The sequence below is a fragment of the Musca autumnalis genome, unplaced genomic scaffold, assembly GCF_047663935.1.
Source record: "Musca autumnalis isolate F117 unplaced genomic scaffold, ASM4766393v1 scaffold_5, whole genome shotgun sequence".
NCBI classification, from domain to species: domain Eukaryota; kingdom Metazoa; phylum Arthropoda; class Insecta; order Diptera; family Muscidae; genus Musca; species Musca autumnalis.
The window spans coordinates 50,962,638-50,981,999 of NW_027412088.1; the positions used below are offsets into that span (position 1 = coordinate 50,962,638).

Here is a 19,362-nt window from a genome sequence, read left to right on the forward strand (position 1 = left end):
TCTAAATTCAATTATAACTCTCAAATTACAACTGGAATTACATGTGAAAATGGTGTAGTTTTTTGCTCCTTAAATCGGGGGTGCCTTAGTTTTGTCCACTTATATTTGGGATTTAAAATGTTTTTTTGAATTTTAACTTCTTTTAAAAAATTTTAAATTCCTTAAGTTTGTATTTCTTTTTTTTTAAATAAAGATGTAAGTAAATAATAACAACAATACAAAAAAAATATCATTTAAAACAAGTAAGAACGGCGTTAAGTTCGGCCGGGCCGAACTTGTTATACCCTCCACCACGAGTGGTAAAATGGAAATTTCAGCAATTACGGTAAAACAATTTGGCTATCCTTTAAAATACCCAAATTCTATGGGGGCTATATCAAAACATTGATCTATCCGACAAATTTCTGGCGGGTAGTTTTTAGACTCAAAGAAGACTAAATACCACATTTCCGATATTTGGGAAAGATAATGTGGTTAAAACCTAAAAAAATACCGAAATTCAAGCGGTACACCTCTTTGCAGGATATAGGAACACGCGGACCAATACTGATAATTCTTTTCTGGAACGTTTTTAATCCAATGAAAGACTTAATAACAAACTTCAGTCATTTCGGTGGGAAATTGACGTCACAACCTTCAGAATTACGAAAATCGGGAGGTACCGTTCTATAGGGCTATATCGAAAAGTGGACCTATACCGACGAATTTCAGTAGGAAAGGGATTTACATCCAAGGTAGACTAAATACCAAATTTTAGCCATATCAAAATAACGAAAATCGGGAGGTACCGTTCTATGGGGGCTATATGAAGGCGTGGACCTGTACCGACAAATTTTTAGGGGAAAGTTGAATATCCCCAACGAAGACTAAGTACCAAATTTCAGCCATTTAAATGGATTATTGTGGCCATAACATTCAAAATACCGAAAATCGGGAGGTACCGTTCTATGGGGGCTATATTAAGGCGATGGACCTGTACCGAGAAATTTCTGGGGGAAAGTTGTATATCCCCAACGAAGACTAAATACCAAATTTTAGCCATTTCGGAGGAATATGGAGACCACAAACTTCAAAATACCGAAAATCTAGAGGCACCGTTCTATGGGGGCTATATGAAGGCGTGGACCTATACCGACAAAAACCTAGGGGACATTTTTATACCCCCAACCATGACTAAGTACCAAATTTCAGCCATGTCGGTGTGATAATGAAGCTAAAACCTTCAAAATACCGAAAATCGGGTGGTACCGTTCTATGGGGGCTTCATGAAGGCGTGGACCTATACTGACAAAAACCTAGGGGAAAGTTTTGTGCCCCCAACGATGACTAAGTACCAAATTTCAGACATTTCGGTGTTATAATGAAGCTAAAACCTTCAAAATACCGAAAATCGGGTGGTACCGTTATGTGGTGGCTATATGAAGGCGAGGACCTATACCGACAAAATTCTAGGGGAAAGTTGTATACCCCCAACGATGACTAAGTACCAAATTTCAGCCATGTCGGTGTGATAATGAAGCTAAAACCTTCAAAATACCGAAAATCGGGTGGTACCGTCCTATGGGGGCTATATGAAGGCGTGAACCTATACCCACAAAAACCTGGGGGAAAGTTTTATACCACCAACAATTACTAAGTACCAAATTTCAGCCATTTCTGTCTGATAATGAAGCTAAAACCTTCAAAACAGCGAAAATCGGGTGGTACCGTTATGTGGTGGCTATATGAAGGCGAGGACCTATACCGACAAAGTTCTAGGGGAAAGTATTATACCCCTAACGATGACTAAGTACCAACTGTCAGTCATTTCGGTGTGATAATGAAGCTAAAACCTTCAAAATACCGAAAATCGGGTGGTACCGTTCTATGGGTGCTATATGAAGGCGTGGACCTATACTGACAAAAACCTAGGGGAAAGTTTTGTGCCCCCAACGATGACTAAGTACCAAATTTCAGCCATTTCGGTGTGATAATGAAGCTAAAACCTACAAAATACCGAAAATCGGGTGGTACCGTTATATGGGGGCTATATCAAAACGTGGACCGATGTAGCCCATTTGCAATACCAAACATCTTAGGAGTAATAGAAACTTCTATACCAAATTACAAAGCTTTATCTTAAAAATGCTGCATCTTGATTTCAACAGACGGACGGACAGACGGACATGGTTAAATCGACATAGAATTTTACCCTGATCAATAATATATATACTTTATAGGGTCTACGATGAATATTTCTATGTGTTACAAACGGAATGACAAATTTAATTATACCCTCCATATTATGGTGGAGGGTATAAAAATGTACTGTACTACATACGTATATAAAAGATCACCATCAGACCTTCTATACATAAAATCTGTTTATCTATAGTCAAATACACCGTAAATTTTTTCTATACATAGGATCCTTACTTTTTAGGTTTTATAAGAAAGCTTAACCCGACAAAAAACTTTAAGGCCACGTTTATATTTGCAAGGTTAACCTTCTTTATGAGGATTTGTTTGACGTATATGTAATGAAATTGACATTTAAAACCCAGTGGGTTTGTTAAATCCGGTTATATATAAACGTACTATAATATAAACAGGCTATTAGTTTCAATTGTATATACGATATATATTTCTATTTCTTGGGATTTTAAAATCCCATCTCTGGTTACAATAAATTGTTGCAGTAGTTTTGAGTATTGGTTACAACAAATGCTGCATTCTTTAAATTGCCTGAACACATTGTATGTTTTAAATTCTTTTTTGATTATGAAATTTCTTTCGATTGCTGATTAACTACTACTCCCCCCCTCGAACAATGATGAAGAAAAAAAATGCCAGATGGGGACAATTGGAACGTTGATTGCTGGGTTCATTGATATAAACGTATGCGGGGCGCATAGAAAAAGCTTACAGGTATTAGGAGTAATTTGTAGTTTCAAGGGATTTAATGGATCGCTAATTCTTTGTGTGACCAAGTCTTTTTTTAAGTTGGGAGCTCCCCACTGGAATTTGTTTTTGTTTTGTTGCTCTCATTCACTGTTTTTCATTTAAGCCAGCCATGCACGGGTATTTTATTTACAAAATATTTATATATAAATACCTTCATTCGTACATATGTATGTATATTTTGTGTTATATATTTTATTAAAATGCTGACGCAAGTGCATCATCATTATCATCAACACCTGTTTCTGTCTTCCTCCATTAACCTGTCTTGAAGATATTGCGCTGTACTGCTAAACTGTTTTGTGTGTTTTTCCTCCTGCTATTAGGTATGACTGCTGCAATTTGGAAAATATTCTGTCTGTCTGTCTGTCCATTGTCCATTTGTTATGGTTATAGAGTGAAAAAAAGTTATCCAAGGTATTTGTTGGTTGTGTGGAGGATGTTGATGATGATTTAATAATTTTGTTTTAGAGGTGGAAATGGCAATAATTGTATGCCTGCCTAGGCATTGTTCGGCCACACTTACACTTGTTTTCATTGTTGTCTTTATTTAAATGACCAGAAAATTGGCCATCACCACCACCAAACATTTGATTTAAGTGCCTTCAATTACTTACTACCTTGAGCGGTTAGTTTTGTTCTTATTAGTGGGTTGAAGGGAGAATTACATATGGATTGTATTGTATATTGTTTGTTAAATGTAAACCTTTGAAAATACATTTTTTGATTTCCCCAAGCCATAAATTTAGTGTAATGTAATTATTAATCAATTTCAATACAAATGGGAAAATAAATTTTGTAGACTAAATAGGAATGACTTCTAATCTAGAGCCAAGTGTAGAGTTTGAGCATGTTTTTATAGAGTTTTGAGGTGTTATGGCACGAAAAAAATTTTTTTTCATGATTTTTTTACAAGAAATATACCGAACTTTTTTAGGAGGTTTTGTTTTCATCTGAAAAGGTCACAGATTGAGCTACTTTCAGAATTTTTTTTTGTTGCAAAATATTGCAGTGTGTTCTGACAAATGACCGAATACGAAACATTGTTTTTACTGAGACAGTTTGCTGTTCCCACTGTAACTCGGAGACGAATATACCAATCAGCATATGTTTTTGTGGGATCATTAAGAGCCTAATAATCTTGCCCTTAAACGAAACGGAATTAAAAATTATCCAATAAAAAATGCTGAACTGTCAAAATCAAAATTTCAATTTTATCTAACAAAATTGAAAGTTTTTTCGCCATAAATCCGCCCAGTTCTTTTTAAAGTCTCTCGCTTCAGGACACAATTTTTATGTGTATAATAATCCAACAAAAACATATGAAGATCGGATCATCCATTTTCGAGCTATAGTGGGCACCGCTTTTAAAAAATGTCATTTCCATAAAACCGCGTGTAAAACCCATGACCCATAAACCAATCTACTACAGGCTGGATGGCCTATAAGCTCATCTACTACATGGTACATAACCTACAAGCTCATATACTATAGGATAGATGTCCTACAAGCCTATCTGCTATAGGATGGATGACATATAAACTTGTCTACTATAGCGTATATGTCTTATGAATTCGTTTAGTACAAAGCACAGTGCTCTTGAACCAACTTTAAATGAAAGGAGCTTACACCTGGGAAATTTTTGCGGATTCTGAAACTAAAATGTCCATAGATGAGAACAATAAAAAATAATCGCCGGTTTCAGGATTTTGCTTGAGTCTTATCGAAAAGGGTTTAGAAAAAATATTGTAGCTGTGAAAATTCTCTACAAGATTGGCCTCTATAATATTTTTGTAGGGTTTACCATTTTTGAGATATAGAAGTTAAAATTGGGACAATGCACTGACTACATCGCCTCATTACGAGGGCTGAACGATAACTATCTGGCCTAACAATGAAAACGCGAATATTTACCATCAAAAACGGTTTTATTGTTTTCTTAAGTAGTCTCCAGCATGATTTATACACTTTTTCGGGCGCTCAAACCCATTGGCGAAGCACTTTTTCCACTCGGTTTGAGACACCTACAAAGCATAGTTTTTGAACGCTTTTATAGCATCGCCTGGCGACGAAAGTCGTTGACAACGCCGTTTCTTTAATGCTTGGGAATCGAAAGAAGTCATTGGATCCCCAGTCAGGGTTGTACGGCGGATGACCCATCAATTCCACGTTTTGTTCGGTCAAACAAATGCTGGTTTGAATCGATGTGTAAGAGCTTGCATTGCCATGATGCAGAAAGATTTGTCTTCTCTTGTTCGTTTTTCGAATTTCTCAGGAGACTTCAGGCAAACAAATTATAGTGTAACACTCAGAATTAACGGTCCTACATTTCTCAAGCCGTATAGTCGCCACACGGTCAGTTTAGCCGAAGAAACAGACGACTTTTTGCTTCGAAGTGCTTCTTACATGAACAACTTTCGTTGGATTTGGCTCGTTTTCGAAGACCTAGAGGGCCGATTCCTGCTTTGTTTCGGGCTCCTAAGCATAGATTCTAGATTCGTCGTCTCTGACGATCTTATAAAAATCGTTCGAAGCACCGCGATCGATTTAATGCACAATTTCTTTGAAACAATCCTCAAGAGCCTTTTTTGAGTGATTGTCCAATTTTGCTGAATCTAAAGATAAAAATCCATTTTTGCGGCCGGGTGTTTATGCAATATCAAATATTAGTTGGTGGAGGAAATGCCCAAAGATGCCACTATCTCACGGTCGGCCTCTATCTCACCGTATATAACTCGGCGATATCGCATTATCCGTTCATGCACGGCATGTTTCTTTTCTGGCACAACGGTCGATTTTGGGCTACCCGGACAACCTTCGAATTTTTGGCAAGGGCCGGCCACGATTGAATTCATTAAACCAGTTTTTCATAGTCCTATAGGATGGTCCTTTATCGACATACAAAGATTTAATTTGATCGATGCATTCTTGTCGTGATTATCCACGTCGAAAGTTGTGAAAATTCTTGGACGAAAATGTTTACGAGTAAATTCCATTTGTTTTGCAAAGTGATTTTTTCAATTCTCTGTAAACAACACATCACATGGTCGTACGACTGACTGTCCTGAGTACGTCTGGGATAAAAACTGTCAAACTTTTCAAAGAAATTTTCAAGTGGTGCCTAGGCAACACGCGGTGTTTCCTAGGCCAGATAGTTTTCGTGCAGCCCTCGTATAAAACAATGTCATGTACGGAGCGCCTTAACTAACTTTAAATAAAAACAGATTACACCTGGGAAGTTTCTTGTGGATTCTGAAACAGCAATGCTCATAGATGAGAAGAATCCAAAAACAAGAAAAGGTCGCTGGAAGGATTTTTAAATAAATTGCGGTCAAAGTTCACATTTGTAGGGTTTTGTTTTAGGTATTCGCATGTTTCTTGGAAACCCCAAGTCTTATCGAAATGGGGCTAGAGAAAATGTTGTAGCTGTGAAAATTTTCTAGATGATTGACCGTTATGATTTGTCCTTAGGTTTTGCCATTTTTGAGATATAGAAGTTCAGGTCACATTCTTAGGTTTCTGTGCTAGGTTTTCACGATTTGCTTAACAATGGTAAGTCTTATCGAAAAGGGACTAAAAAAAATCTTATAGCTGGGAAAATTATTTACAACAATGGCTTTCGTAATTTTGTCCTAGGTTGTACCATTTTTGAGATATACACCAAGACCTCGCTTTGAGTCGTAGATACGTTCCAAAAAAAACACGACTCAAAGTGAAACGACGCAAAGCGAATAAAGATTTTCTATGGCAAGTCATGTAAAGTTCGGAGATAGGTTCCAGGGTGAAAAACACTTTTTTTCTTATGTCCACAATTTTAGATAGAGAAATTACCTGAACAAATAGGAATCCTAAACGCTAAATTACAGCTATTTTGGTCTAATTCGGCCAGAAAATGTAGCTAAAACCAAATAATTGTAATCTGGCGGTATCGTTATATGGAGAAGTTTCTACATCACTGGGAACACTAAATACCAAATTATAGCTCATTCGGGCTGAAGATGTAGCCAAAATGGTCAACATACCTGAAATCGGGCGGTACCGATGTAGCCCATCTTCGCTAAAAAGGCATCATTTCAAAAACTGAGAAGCCAATTGATAATTCCCTTCGCCGGGAAGAAATCATGATATTGGTAACGATCAGTAAAATTTTGCAACACTGTCAGTTCGTTTTGAAAAACATTACTGTCTGTAATAGAGGGTAATAAATGAAGTTGAGCCAATGGGGGAATACTCCACTCAAGCAATCAATTTTCACACAAAAGTTGTGGTCCATTTAACCCTCTAAATATTATCTGATCATCATCTCAAATTGCAAGCTTCTTCTTCGTCATATACCCTTACCTTATTTAAAATTTCGCGTTGATCGGACTATTATTGCGACTTCAGAGCCACAACAAAATTGGATAAATATAAAGTTTTTAGTCCATTTCACCCGCTAAATATTTCACGATCATCATAAAAATAGGGATCTATTCTGGTCTGAACCCGACTTCCATACAAAATTTCGTGATGATGGTCCGTAATTGCGGCCTGGAGTGTGATTACAATTTATAATGGACAGACGGACGGAAGGACGGACGGACACACATCTCAAAATCACTTTAACTCGTCGAGATATGAAGATTGGTATACCACATTGGGGGTCTCCGACGAATTTTTCGCGGTGTTACATGAATTTTTACCAAAACAAACTTATAATACCCTTTCCACATAGTGGTGTAGGGTATAATTAGACACTCAAATTTTAAACAACGACACATCGAAAATCGAACGACGCATATTGAAAATAGGTATTAACTAAGCAACGACGCAACTTCGAAAACAACGCAAAGTGAAACGACACAAAGCGAGGTCTTGGTGTATATAAATTTAAGTTGGGAAATTGCAGTCATGACATTGTTTTATAAGGAGACTACACAGTCAGTGAATTGTCCCAACTTTAACTTCTATATCTCAAAACTAGTAAAACAAATACAAACCCAAAAGCCACAAAAAAAAAAAAAAATAAACACGTGCACCCGTGGACGCTTCTGAGAGAAAGGGAGCTTAAATTTCAATGTAAAACACATTGAAATGTATCCTCACTTGCTCTCAGTAAGCCCTCACTGTCTATCTCTAACATATACACAAATTTATAAATGGTGGTGGTTTATTGAAAGGCAAATGCCAAACACAAAAGCAACAACTGACACATAGGTACATAAAAAATTCCATAGAAATACATAACAGACTTTAATAAAAGAAAAACTAAATGAAATAATTTATAAAAAGTCACACTTTTAAAAAAGAAAAAATTATATAGAAACATCGCTTCTCCTTAGTTGTGAAATAAAACACAATTCCCGCAAAGTTGAAATCATCAGCGGAAAATCGGCATCTGGAATCAAATGATTATGTAATGTAATAAATATGTACATCCATATATGAAAATTTTATTGATGTAATTACCAATATTAAATGCGATTTCTTCATTGTCCAATAAAAGATTTCCATGCACCTTTTCGATTCAATTATAAAATGTATTGGGAATTTAATTTACTAAAAAGCACCATTTATTTCTTTAAGCAAAGACAAAACACTGACTTATTCACTCATTTTACCGTATTTACTCAACGATTGTATTTAGAACTGAAGACTGCATACACACCACCAAAGCTTCTGCCTCTCCTACTACACCATACACACAGCTCTTTATTATAAAACAGCATTCTGCAGCCGCGAGAGCCCTGTTGTTACTCTCTTGACAAAAGTCCTCTCTCCACCCATAACAAATATGTTCTAACATAAAAAATAAGTTGGTAACCAAACAAATAAAATTGAGATATGTTACAAAATGCTGCAAACATATATTTGTTTGGACACAAATAAATTATGTTTGGATCCAAACATATATTTGTTTGCAATCAGTCCCAAACAAATATTTGTTTGGATCCAAACATATTTCTAACATATATTTTTCTGCGTGTGCTTATCGGCACACTCCTCCTGGTACCTCCCCCACTAAAATTCGAAAATATTCGTTAAAATGGTACGCGTGATATCACTTAAACGGAGCAACCGATTTGGTCCAAACCTTGGTCTGTTCGATGATCCCTTGTACATTTTTACAAATTATGTTTGGATCCAAACATATATTTGTTTGCCACAAGTCCCAAACAAATATTTGTATGGATCCAAACATATTTTTAACATATATTATTCTTCGTGTACAAACTTTGGATAAACTAGGATTTTTGTATAACATGGATAAATCTTATCTAATGTGAATTTGCACCTTCTAACCTCACTTCTCATTCAACTGTGTGTATTTCTCTCGAAAGACCACCAAAGAAAGCCAATCCATTAGTCAACGTCAATGCTAATCAAAGTCCAAATCTATTTACAACTTTTTGAAGTTCACTTCCGTCTGCGTGTCAAGTGATTTGTAAATGAAAATAATTTTAGATTTTTTTTTGGTTTGTTTGCAAATCGATAGGAACACTCCCAGATTTGCGCGTGATGCTTGTGTGTTAGTTCTTGTTGTTGTCGATCGTTGATTTGTTTGTTGCCTAGAAGATCAAAGTTGAATGACCAGTTTCGGATTGTGTGTCAGAGAAAAGAGCAAATTTTTCATTATGGAAACCCCCCCATTTCCCCCGAAAAGCAAACAAAAGCATTTCATTTAATTGAAAAACCGTTGCTGTTGTTGTTGTTGCTGCAGTTACGACAAGTGCCGCTCATTAAATGCTAAGAACGTGATTTTTTACAACATTAAAAAAAAAAAAAAAATAACGCCAATAAATAAACCCAGCAAAAGAATGTGGCGGCACGACAAATTGTGGTATAGAAAATGAAAAAAGAACAAATTATTCTTTAAGCCATCGATTGTTGTAAATTAAAAATGAACGAAAAAAAAGAATGCAGATAAACCTGTTTCCCTGGGTTTGATTTAATTTAGACTTGACTGTTCGAAAGGTGGTAAATCAATTAATTGATATTTTTACATGGTGCATGGCAAGGTGTCTGGGGTTCCTTAAAAAAAGTTTGTTGGAATGTTGGTATTTTTGAGTTATTTATAGACAAGATTTTTTTATTTAATAGATCTTATTTAAGTTGAATATTTGTTAATTAGATTGTATTAGGTGTATATCCACTCGGTTCCATTTTGACTTCCTTGGTCGAAATATATTTTCATCTTTTAAGCCCTTAAGATATCTCATTAATATTCCTACTAAAAATAGTTAGGGTTTCCTACTTTCTCTCGAACAAGTTAATATTTAAATTTTATTTTATTTTCTTCAAAACCAGCCACGTGATTAACAATCGTTTCGAGATCTCGGATGTTGGTATTTAACATTAATGGATTGGTGTTGAAAAGAAAATTTCTTGTGCTAACAAATTGAATGTCAAGTCGTTAATAAAAAGAAACGAAGAGTATAGAAATCTCAACCATACCCCCATATTTGTATCAAACGCAGATCACCAACTAAAACACCAGAGGGCAATAACCACCACACACAGCAATCAACGATACACACGACTGTGTTTTTTTTTTTTTCGATTTTAAAATTTAAATAAAAATTCTTGGCTAAAACCAGATAAGCACGAGCCACAATAGAAAAAAATCGGCCACTCTTCCTATTGCTTTTGAATATTTAAAACCTGAAATATGTTTTTTTTTAATATTTTGATTATGAAAAGGGATTTCCATGGTCGGTTTTAAATTTGAAACGTGGACTTTTTTTAAATAGGGATTTTCCTTTGGGCGAAATGGGAGCATTACGAACCACAATAACAAAAAATCAGCTACTCTTCATGATTTTGAATATTTTAAAATCTTTCCAATTTTGAAGATTTATGATATTTTCATAATCTAGATACATTGTCTACGATATTTGAAAATTGTAGATACATTTTCCACGATATTTGGATATTGTATATACATTATCCATGTTATTTTGATATTGTAGATACATTATCTATGATATTTGAAAAATGTAGATACATTATCTATGATATTTGGATAACGTAGATACATTATCCATGATATTTGGATATTGTAGATACATTATCTATGATATTTGGATATTGTAGATGCTTTATCCGCGATATTTGGATAATGTAGATGAATTATCCATGACATTTGGATAATGTAAATGCATTATCTATGATATTTGGAGTATGTAGATACATTATCTATGATATTTAGATAGTCTAGATACATTATGCATGCTATATGGATAATATAGATACATTATCTATAATATTTGGATAATGCAGATACATTATCCATGATAGTTGGATATTTAAGATACATTATTTATGATATTTGGATAATGTAGATACATTATCCATGATATTTGGATATTGTTGTTACATTATATGTGATATTTGGATAAAATGGATACATTATCCACGATATTTGGATAATGTAGATACATTATCCATGGTATTTGAATAATGTAGATACATTATCTATGATACTTGGATAACGTAGATACATTATCCATGATATTTGGATATTGTAGATACATTATCTATGATATTTGGATATTGTAGATGCTTTATCCGCGATATTTGGATAATGTAGATGAAATATCCATGATATTTGGATAATGTAAATGCATTATCTATGATATTTGGAGTATGTAGATACATTATCTATGATGTTTAAATAGTCTAGATACATTATGCATGCTATATGGATAATATAGATACATTATCTATAATATTTGGATAATGCAGATACATTATCCATGATAGTTGGATATTTAAGATACATTATTTATGATATTTGGATAATGTAGATACATTATCCGCGATATTTTGATATTGTTGTTACATTATATGTGATATTTGGATAAAGTAGATACATTATCCACGATATTTGGATAATGTAGATACATTATCCATGGTATTTGAATAATGTAGATACATTATCTATGATATTTTGATTTTCTAGATACATTATCTATGACATTTTCATATTCTAGATACGTCATCTATGATATTTGGATAATGCTAATACATTATCCATGATATTTGGATATTGTAGATACATTATCTATGAAATTTCGATATTGTAGATGAATTATCCATGATATTTGGATATTGTAGATACATTATCTATGATATTTGGATAACGTAGATACATTATCCATGTTATTTTGATATTGTAGATGAATTATCCATGATATTTGGATAATGTAAATGCATTATCTATGATATTTGGAGAATGTAGATACATTATCTATGATATTTAGATAATCTAGGTACATTATGCATGCTATATGGATAATATAGATACATTATCTATAATATTTGGATAATACAGATACATTTTCAATGATAGTTGGATATTGTAGATACATTATCCATGATATTTTGATATTGTTGTTACATTATATTTGATATTTGGATAAAGTAGATACATTATCCACGATATTTGGATAATGTAGATACATTATCTATGATATTTGGATAACGTAGATACATTATCCATGATATTTGGATATTGTAGATACATTATCTATGATATTTGGATATTGTAGATGCTTTATCCGCGATATTTGGATAATGTAGATGAATTATCTATGATATTTGGAGAATGTAGATACATTATCTATGATATTTAGATAATCTAGATAAATTATGCATGCTATATGGATAATATAGATACATTATAATATTTGGATAATGCAGATACATTTTCAATGATAGTTGGATATTGTAGATACATTATCCATGATATTTTGATATTGTTGTTGCATTATATTTGATATTTGGATAAAGTAGATACATTATCCACGATATTTGGATAATGTAGATACATTATCTATGATATTTGGATAACGTAGATACATTATCCATGATATTTGGATATTGTAGATACATTATCTATGATATTTGGATATTGTAGATGCTTTATCCGCGATATTTGGATAATGTAGATGAATTATCTATGATATTTGGAGAATGTAGATACATTATCTATGATATTTAGATAATCTAGATAAATTATGCATGCTATATGGATAATATAGATACATTATCTATAATATTTGGATAATACAGATACATTTTCAATGATAGTTGGATATTGTAGATACATTATCCATGATATTTTGATATTGTTGTTACATTATATTTGATATTTGGATAATGTAGATACATTATCCATCATATTTTGATATTGTTGTTACATTATATATGATATTTGGATAAAGTAGATACATTATCCACGATATTTGGATCATCTAGATACATTATCTATAATATTTGGATAATGTAGATACATTATCTATGATATTTTGATATTCTAGATACATTATCTATGACATTTCCCTATTCTAGATACGTTATCTATGATATTTGGATAATGTAGATACATTCTTTATGATATTTGGATAATGTAGCTACATTATCTATGATATTTGGATAATGGCGAACTGGGAAAATTATTAACCATAATAACAAAAAAATAAGCAGCTACTCTTAATGACATTGAATATTTTAAAACATTTCCAATTTTGAAATTTATTTTTTTTTTAATTTCTATTATAAACAGAGATTTTCCATTCCATAAATTTCAAACATGTGGTTTTAAAAAGGGATTTTCCTTTGCCGAACTGGGAACATTATGAACCACAATAACAAAAAATAAACAGCTACTCTTCTTGATTTTGAATATTTAAAATCTTTCCAATTTTGAAATTTATGTTTTTAATTTCTATTATAAACTGGAATTTTTCATTTCTAAATAATGCGGATTTTTATTCCAAAAATATTTTTTTAATATTTCGATTAAAAAACATGGATTTTCCATTGTCGATTCTTTCTTATACGACTCTATTAAACATATTCTCTTTTCATCTCCCAACCAAAACCCCACTTCCATTTGTGCAATGAAGTAAAAGAGAACTCAATTGCTGAGAGCAGAGAGTCTAAGAAACATAGAAAGAAAGCTTTTTGTTGTATCTTCTTTGTTGGATGCTTTGTTGGTTAATTATAGCCCCCACTTTAAATTTGTAAACAAACAGGTGTTCTCCCCCCCCTCTCCAACAATTCATAGTTAATCTCTTTGCACTGCTCTTAGCTCATCTTGAAAATTATGTGGTCTGTATTTTGTTGTTTTATTAAAATCTAAGCCAAGTTTAAACTAGCCATACCGGTGGTGATGGCAGCCAGTCAGCTCAAGTGAAAGTTTTTCATTTTGTTGACTGCTTCGTCTTCTTCTTCTACGGCTTTTTCTCCAGCAATAGCCATCATTCATTCATTCATTGTTTTTATTGGCCAGGCGATATGAAATCTTTGAGCCGTCAATATTTATTGTTCAATGTCCAATATCCACCACTAGATGATATTCAAGTTTAAATCCAACCAAAAGCCAACATTAATAAATAGAAAACCAAACAATCAACAACAACAACAACAACAACAATACACATAACTTTGTTGTTAACAAAAAAAAAAACCTCAAGACAAATAAAACCTTAATTTGCATCCACCAGAAAAAAACAACAAAACATGAAATGTTATCCACAGTTGATGTTGGTTTGGTGGTGGTCAATAAAAAAGGAAAAACAAGAAATGAACGAAAATACTTGTTACTCTGGAACTCTCCTTAACAGCAAACACCAACGATTTACAATAGCTTTAGGCCATAAACCTGAAACTGTCCATTTCCATGTTCAGAGGTAGACAAGTGGCTTTTGCTCTGGTTTGGTAGCATGGTGCAGCAACCAAAGTAGTCGGGGTGTAGCTTTCAACAACTTGTCAATAAAGAATAAAAGCGAGGTTTGGGAAATACTTTTTGTTTTCATCGATATTTGCTGAAATAAGGTGTACACATTATTTACGGTATTCAACATTATGATGTAATTGAATGGGGTGCACGATGTTTTTTTTAATTGGATAGGTTATCCACAATATTTAGATAACGTAGACACATTATCCATGATAGTTGGATAATGTAGATACATTATTCATGGTATTTGGATAATGTAGTTATATTATTCACGATATATGGATAATTTAGATACATTATCCACGATTTTTTGATAATGTAGATACATTAACTATGATATTTGGATAATGTAGATTAATTACCTGTGATATTTGGATAATGTAGATACATTATCAGCGATATTTAAATAATGTTGATAATGTGATATTTGGATAATGTACATTATCTGTGATATTTGGATAATATAAATACATTATTCATGTTATTTGAATAATGTAAATACATTACTCACGATATTTGGATTATGTAGATACATTATCCGTCACATTTGGAAAATGTAGATACCTTATCCGAGATATTTGAATAATAAAAATGCATTATTCATGGTATTTGGATAATGTAGAAAAGTTATACACGATATTTGGATTATTTAGATACATTATCCATGACATTTGGATATTGTAGATACAATACAATAATATAGATACATTATTCATGGATTTTGGATAATGTAGATACATTATTCAATATATTTGGATTATGTAGATACATTATCCATGATATTTAGATATTGTAGATACATTGTCTATGATATTTGGATTATGTAGATACATTATCCATGATATTTGGATAATATAGATACATTATCTATGATATTTGGATAATGTAGATACATTATACACGATATTTGGATAATGTAGATACATTATCTATAATATCTGGATAACGTAGATACTTTATCCACGATATTTGGATAATGTAGATACATTATATATAATATTTGGATAACGTAGGTACATTATCCATGATATGGATAATGTAGATACATTATCTATGATATTTGGATATTGTAGATACATTATCTATGATATTTAGATATTGTACATGCTTTATCCACTATATTTGGATAATGTCGATGCTTTATCCACGATATTTGGATAATGTAAATGAATTATCCATGATATTTGGATATTGTAGATGCTTTATCCACGATATTTGGATAATGTAGATGAATTATCCATGATATTTGGATAATGTAGATACAATATCTATGATATTTGGATAACGTAGATACATTATCTATGATATTTGGATAATTTAGATACATTATCTATGATATTTGGATGACGTAGGTACATTATCCATGATATATGGATAATATAGATACATTATCTATAATATTTGGATAATGTAAATACATTATCTATGATATTTAGATAATCTAGATACATTATGCATGATATATGGATAATATAGATACATTATCTATAAGATTTGGATAATGCAGATACATTATCCATGATCTTTGGATATTGTGTATACATTATCTATGATACTTGGATATTGTAGATACATTACCCATGATATTTGAATATGAATGTACATACATTATCTATGATATTTGGATAACGTAGATAAATTATACATGATATTTGGATATTGTAGATACATAATCTGTGATATGTGGATAATGTTAATGCATTATCCATGTTATTTTGATATTGTAGCTACATTATCCATGATATTTCGATCATGTAGATACATTGTCTATGATATTTGGATAATGTAGATACATTATCTATGATATTTTGATTTTCTAGATACATTATCTAGGACATTTTCATATTCTAGATACGTCATCTATGATATTTGGATATTGTAGATACATTACCTATGATATTTGAATAATGTAGATACATTATCTATGATATTTGGATAACGCAGATACATTATCCATGATATTTGGATATCGTAGATACAATATCTATGATATTTGGAGAATGTAGATACATTATCTATGATATTTAGATACTCTAGATACATTAAGCATGATATATGGATAATATAGATACATTATCTATAATATTTGGATAATGAAGATACATTATCCATGATATTAGGATATTGTTGATACATTATTTATGATATTTGGATAATGTAGATACATAATCCACGATATTTCGATCATGTAGATACATTATCTATGATATTTTGATTTTCTAGATACATTATCTAGGACATTTTCATATTCTAGATACGTCATCTATGATATTTGGATATTGTAGATACATTATCTATGATATTTGGATATTGTAGATACATTACCTATGATATTTGAATAATGTAGATACATTATCTATGATATTTCGTTATTGTAGATACATTATCTGTGATATGTGGATAATGTAGATACATTATCTGTGATGTGTGGATAATGTAGATACATTATCCATTATATTTGGATAATGTAGATACATTATCCATTATATTTGGATAATGTAGATACATTATCCATTATATTTGGATAATGTAGATACATTATCCATGATATTTTGTAATTCTAGATACATTATCTATGATATTTGGATAATGTAGATACATTATCTATGATATTTGGATAACGTAGGTACATTATCCATGATATTTGGATATTGTAGATACATTATCTGTGATATGTGGATATTGTAGATACTTTATCCATGTTATTTTGATATTGTAGATAAATTATCTATGATATTTGAATAATGTAGATACATTATCTACGATATTTGGATAACGTAGATGAATTATCCATGATATTTGGATAATGTAAATACATTATCTATGATATTTGGAGAATGTAGATACATTATCTGTGATATGTCGATAATGTATATACATTATCCATGTTATTTTGATATTGTAGATAAATTATCTATGATATTTGAATAATGTAGATACATTATCTACGATATTTGGATAACGTAGATACATTATCCATGATATTTGGATATTGTAGATACATTTTCAATGATATTTGGATATTGTAGATACATTAACTATGATATTTGAATAATGTAGATACATTATCTACGATATTTGGAGAACGTAGATACATTATCCATGATATTTGGATAGTATAGATACCTTATCTGTGATATGTCGATAATGTAGATACATTATCCATGTTATTTTGATATTGTAGATAAATTATCTATGATATTTGAATAATGTAGACATCTTATCCATGATATTTGGATAATCTAGATACATTATCTATGATACTTGGATAATGTTGATACATTATCCATGCTATTTTTATATTGTAGATACATTATCTATGATATTTGGATATTGTAGATACTTTATACACGATATTTGGATAATGTAGATGAATTATCCGTGATATTTGGATAATGTAAATACATTATCTATGATATTTGGAGAATGTAGATAAATTATTATAATATGATATTGAATACATTATCTATGATATTTGGATAATGTAGATACATTGAAAAAAAAAAACAAAAAATTCTAACAGCTATCCCAATAAAAAACGCCACCAATGTTCTATTTGAGAAACACTGGCACGGTTTACATGGTTGGTTATGGCTCTAATAAGATACAAACAACATTTTGTTATGTTGTCTTTGTTGTAATTTAAGGACACATAACAGTGGAAAAGGTTGGTTTGTTTAACAAACTCCTTCGTCTGAGTTGTGTGAGGTTGCCAAAGAAAAACTTCGCATTAAAGTTTTTTCTTTGTTCATGTTTGGGTATAACACGTTTTTTGTTGAAGAAGTTATTGAAAAATAACTTCGTTGGAGAATATCCACAAACAAGAAACAAGGGAACTCTTGAGATCGTGTGGCTACGATCGAAACTAGTCTTCCCTGCCTTATCCCTTGGCGAACAATGCCAAACTTTTTCCACTAATAAATTAGCTGTTTTAAAATATTAAAACAACAATGGGATTAGGCCAGACTATTTTGAAAAAAAAACAAAATTGCACATTTTTTCAATAAACTTAAATTATTCTAATAAAGTTTATTAAGCCAAAAATTTCCTCGTTTTGTTGTTAAAATATCCGTCTTATGCGAATAAAGTTTGATAAATATTCAAAAAATATTTTCTATTTGTCGCAAAAGAATGTTCACATTACTCAAAATATATTTAAATAATCCAAACACATGTCTAGCTTATTAAACCAAAATTTGACCCATATTTAAGACCACACTGCCACAGAACGAGGTTAATTATAGAAAAAATACCGGTTTTCTATTTATATTATCGAATATTCTCCCATTCTCTAATACCCCAAAAAAGAGTCAGCATTATGACATCCAACAAACAAGAAGCAACATCGTTTTTTTTTATTCGCACAACAAATATCACCATTTCACGTTTTAACTGATTGTCTGCCTGGCTGGCAGGCAGTCTTTAAGTAGTTGAGGTATTTTATTTTTATTTTTTGCTTGTAATAGTCATGGTGGGAAAATGTTGTTGCCGTTTTTTCGCACAAACTTTTATTAATATTTTTGCGTTTCTTTTTTTTTGCAAACATTTTTAATTTCATCGTCACACTCACACACACACTGAATAAAGTAGAAGTAATAATCATGAATGTTACAAAAAAAGTTACTTCATTACTTTAGTCTTAGGTCTGGTTTTAATCAAGTGGAAAAAATTAAAACCAAAATATTGTTATATGCAGT

General features: G+C 31.7%; 1 protein-coding gene across 31 annotated transcripts in view; it reads left to right on the plus strand.

The window, feature by feature from the left end:
• Amph (amphiphysin) overlaps positions 1-19,362 on the plus strand; it is a 181,963-nt gene that overhangs the window by 6,927 nt on the left and 155,674 nt on the right. The window lies entirely within an intron of this gene.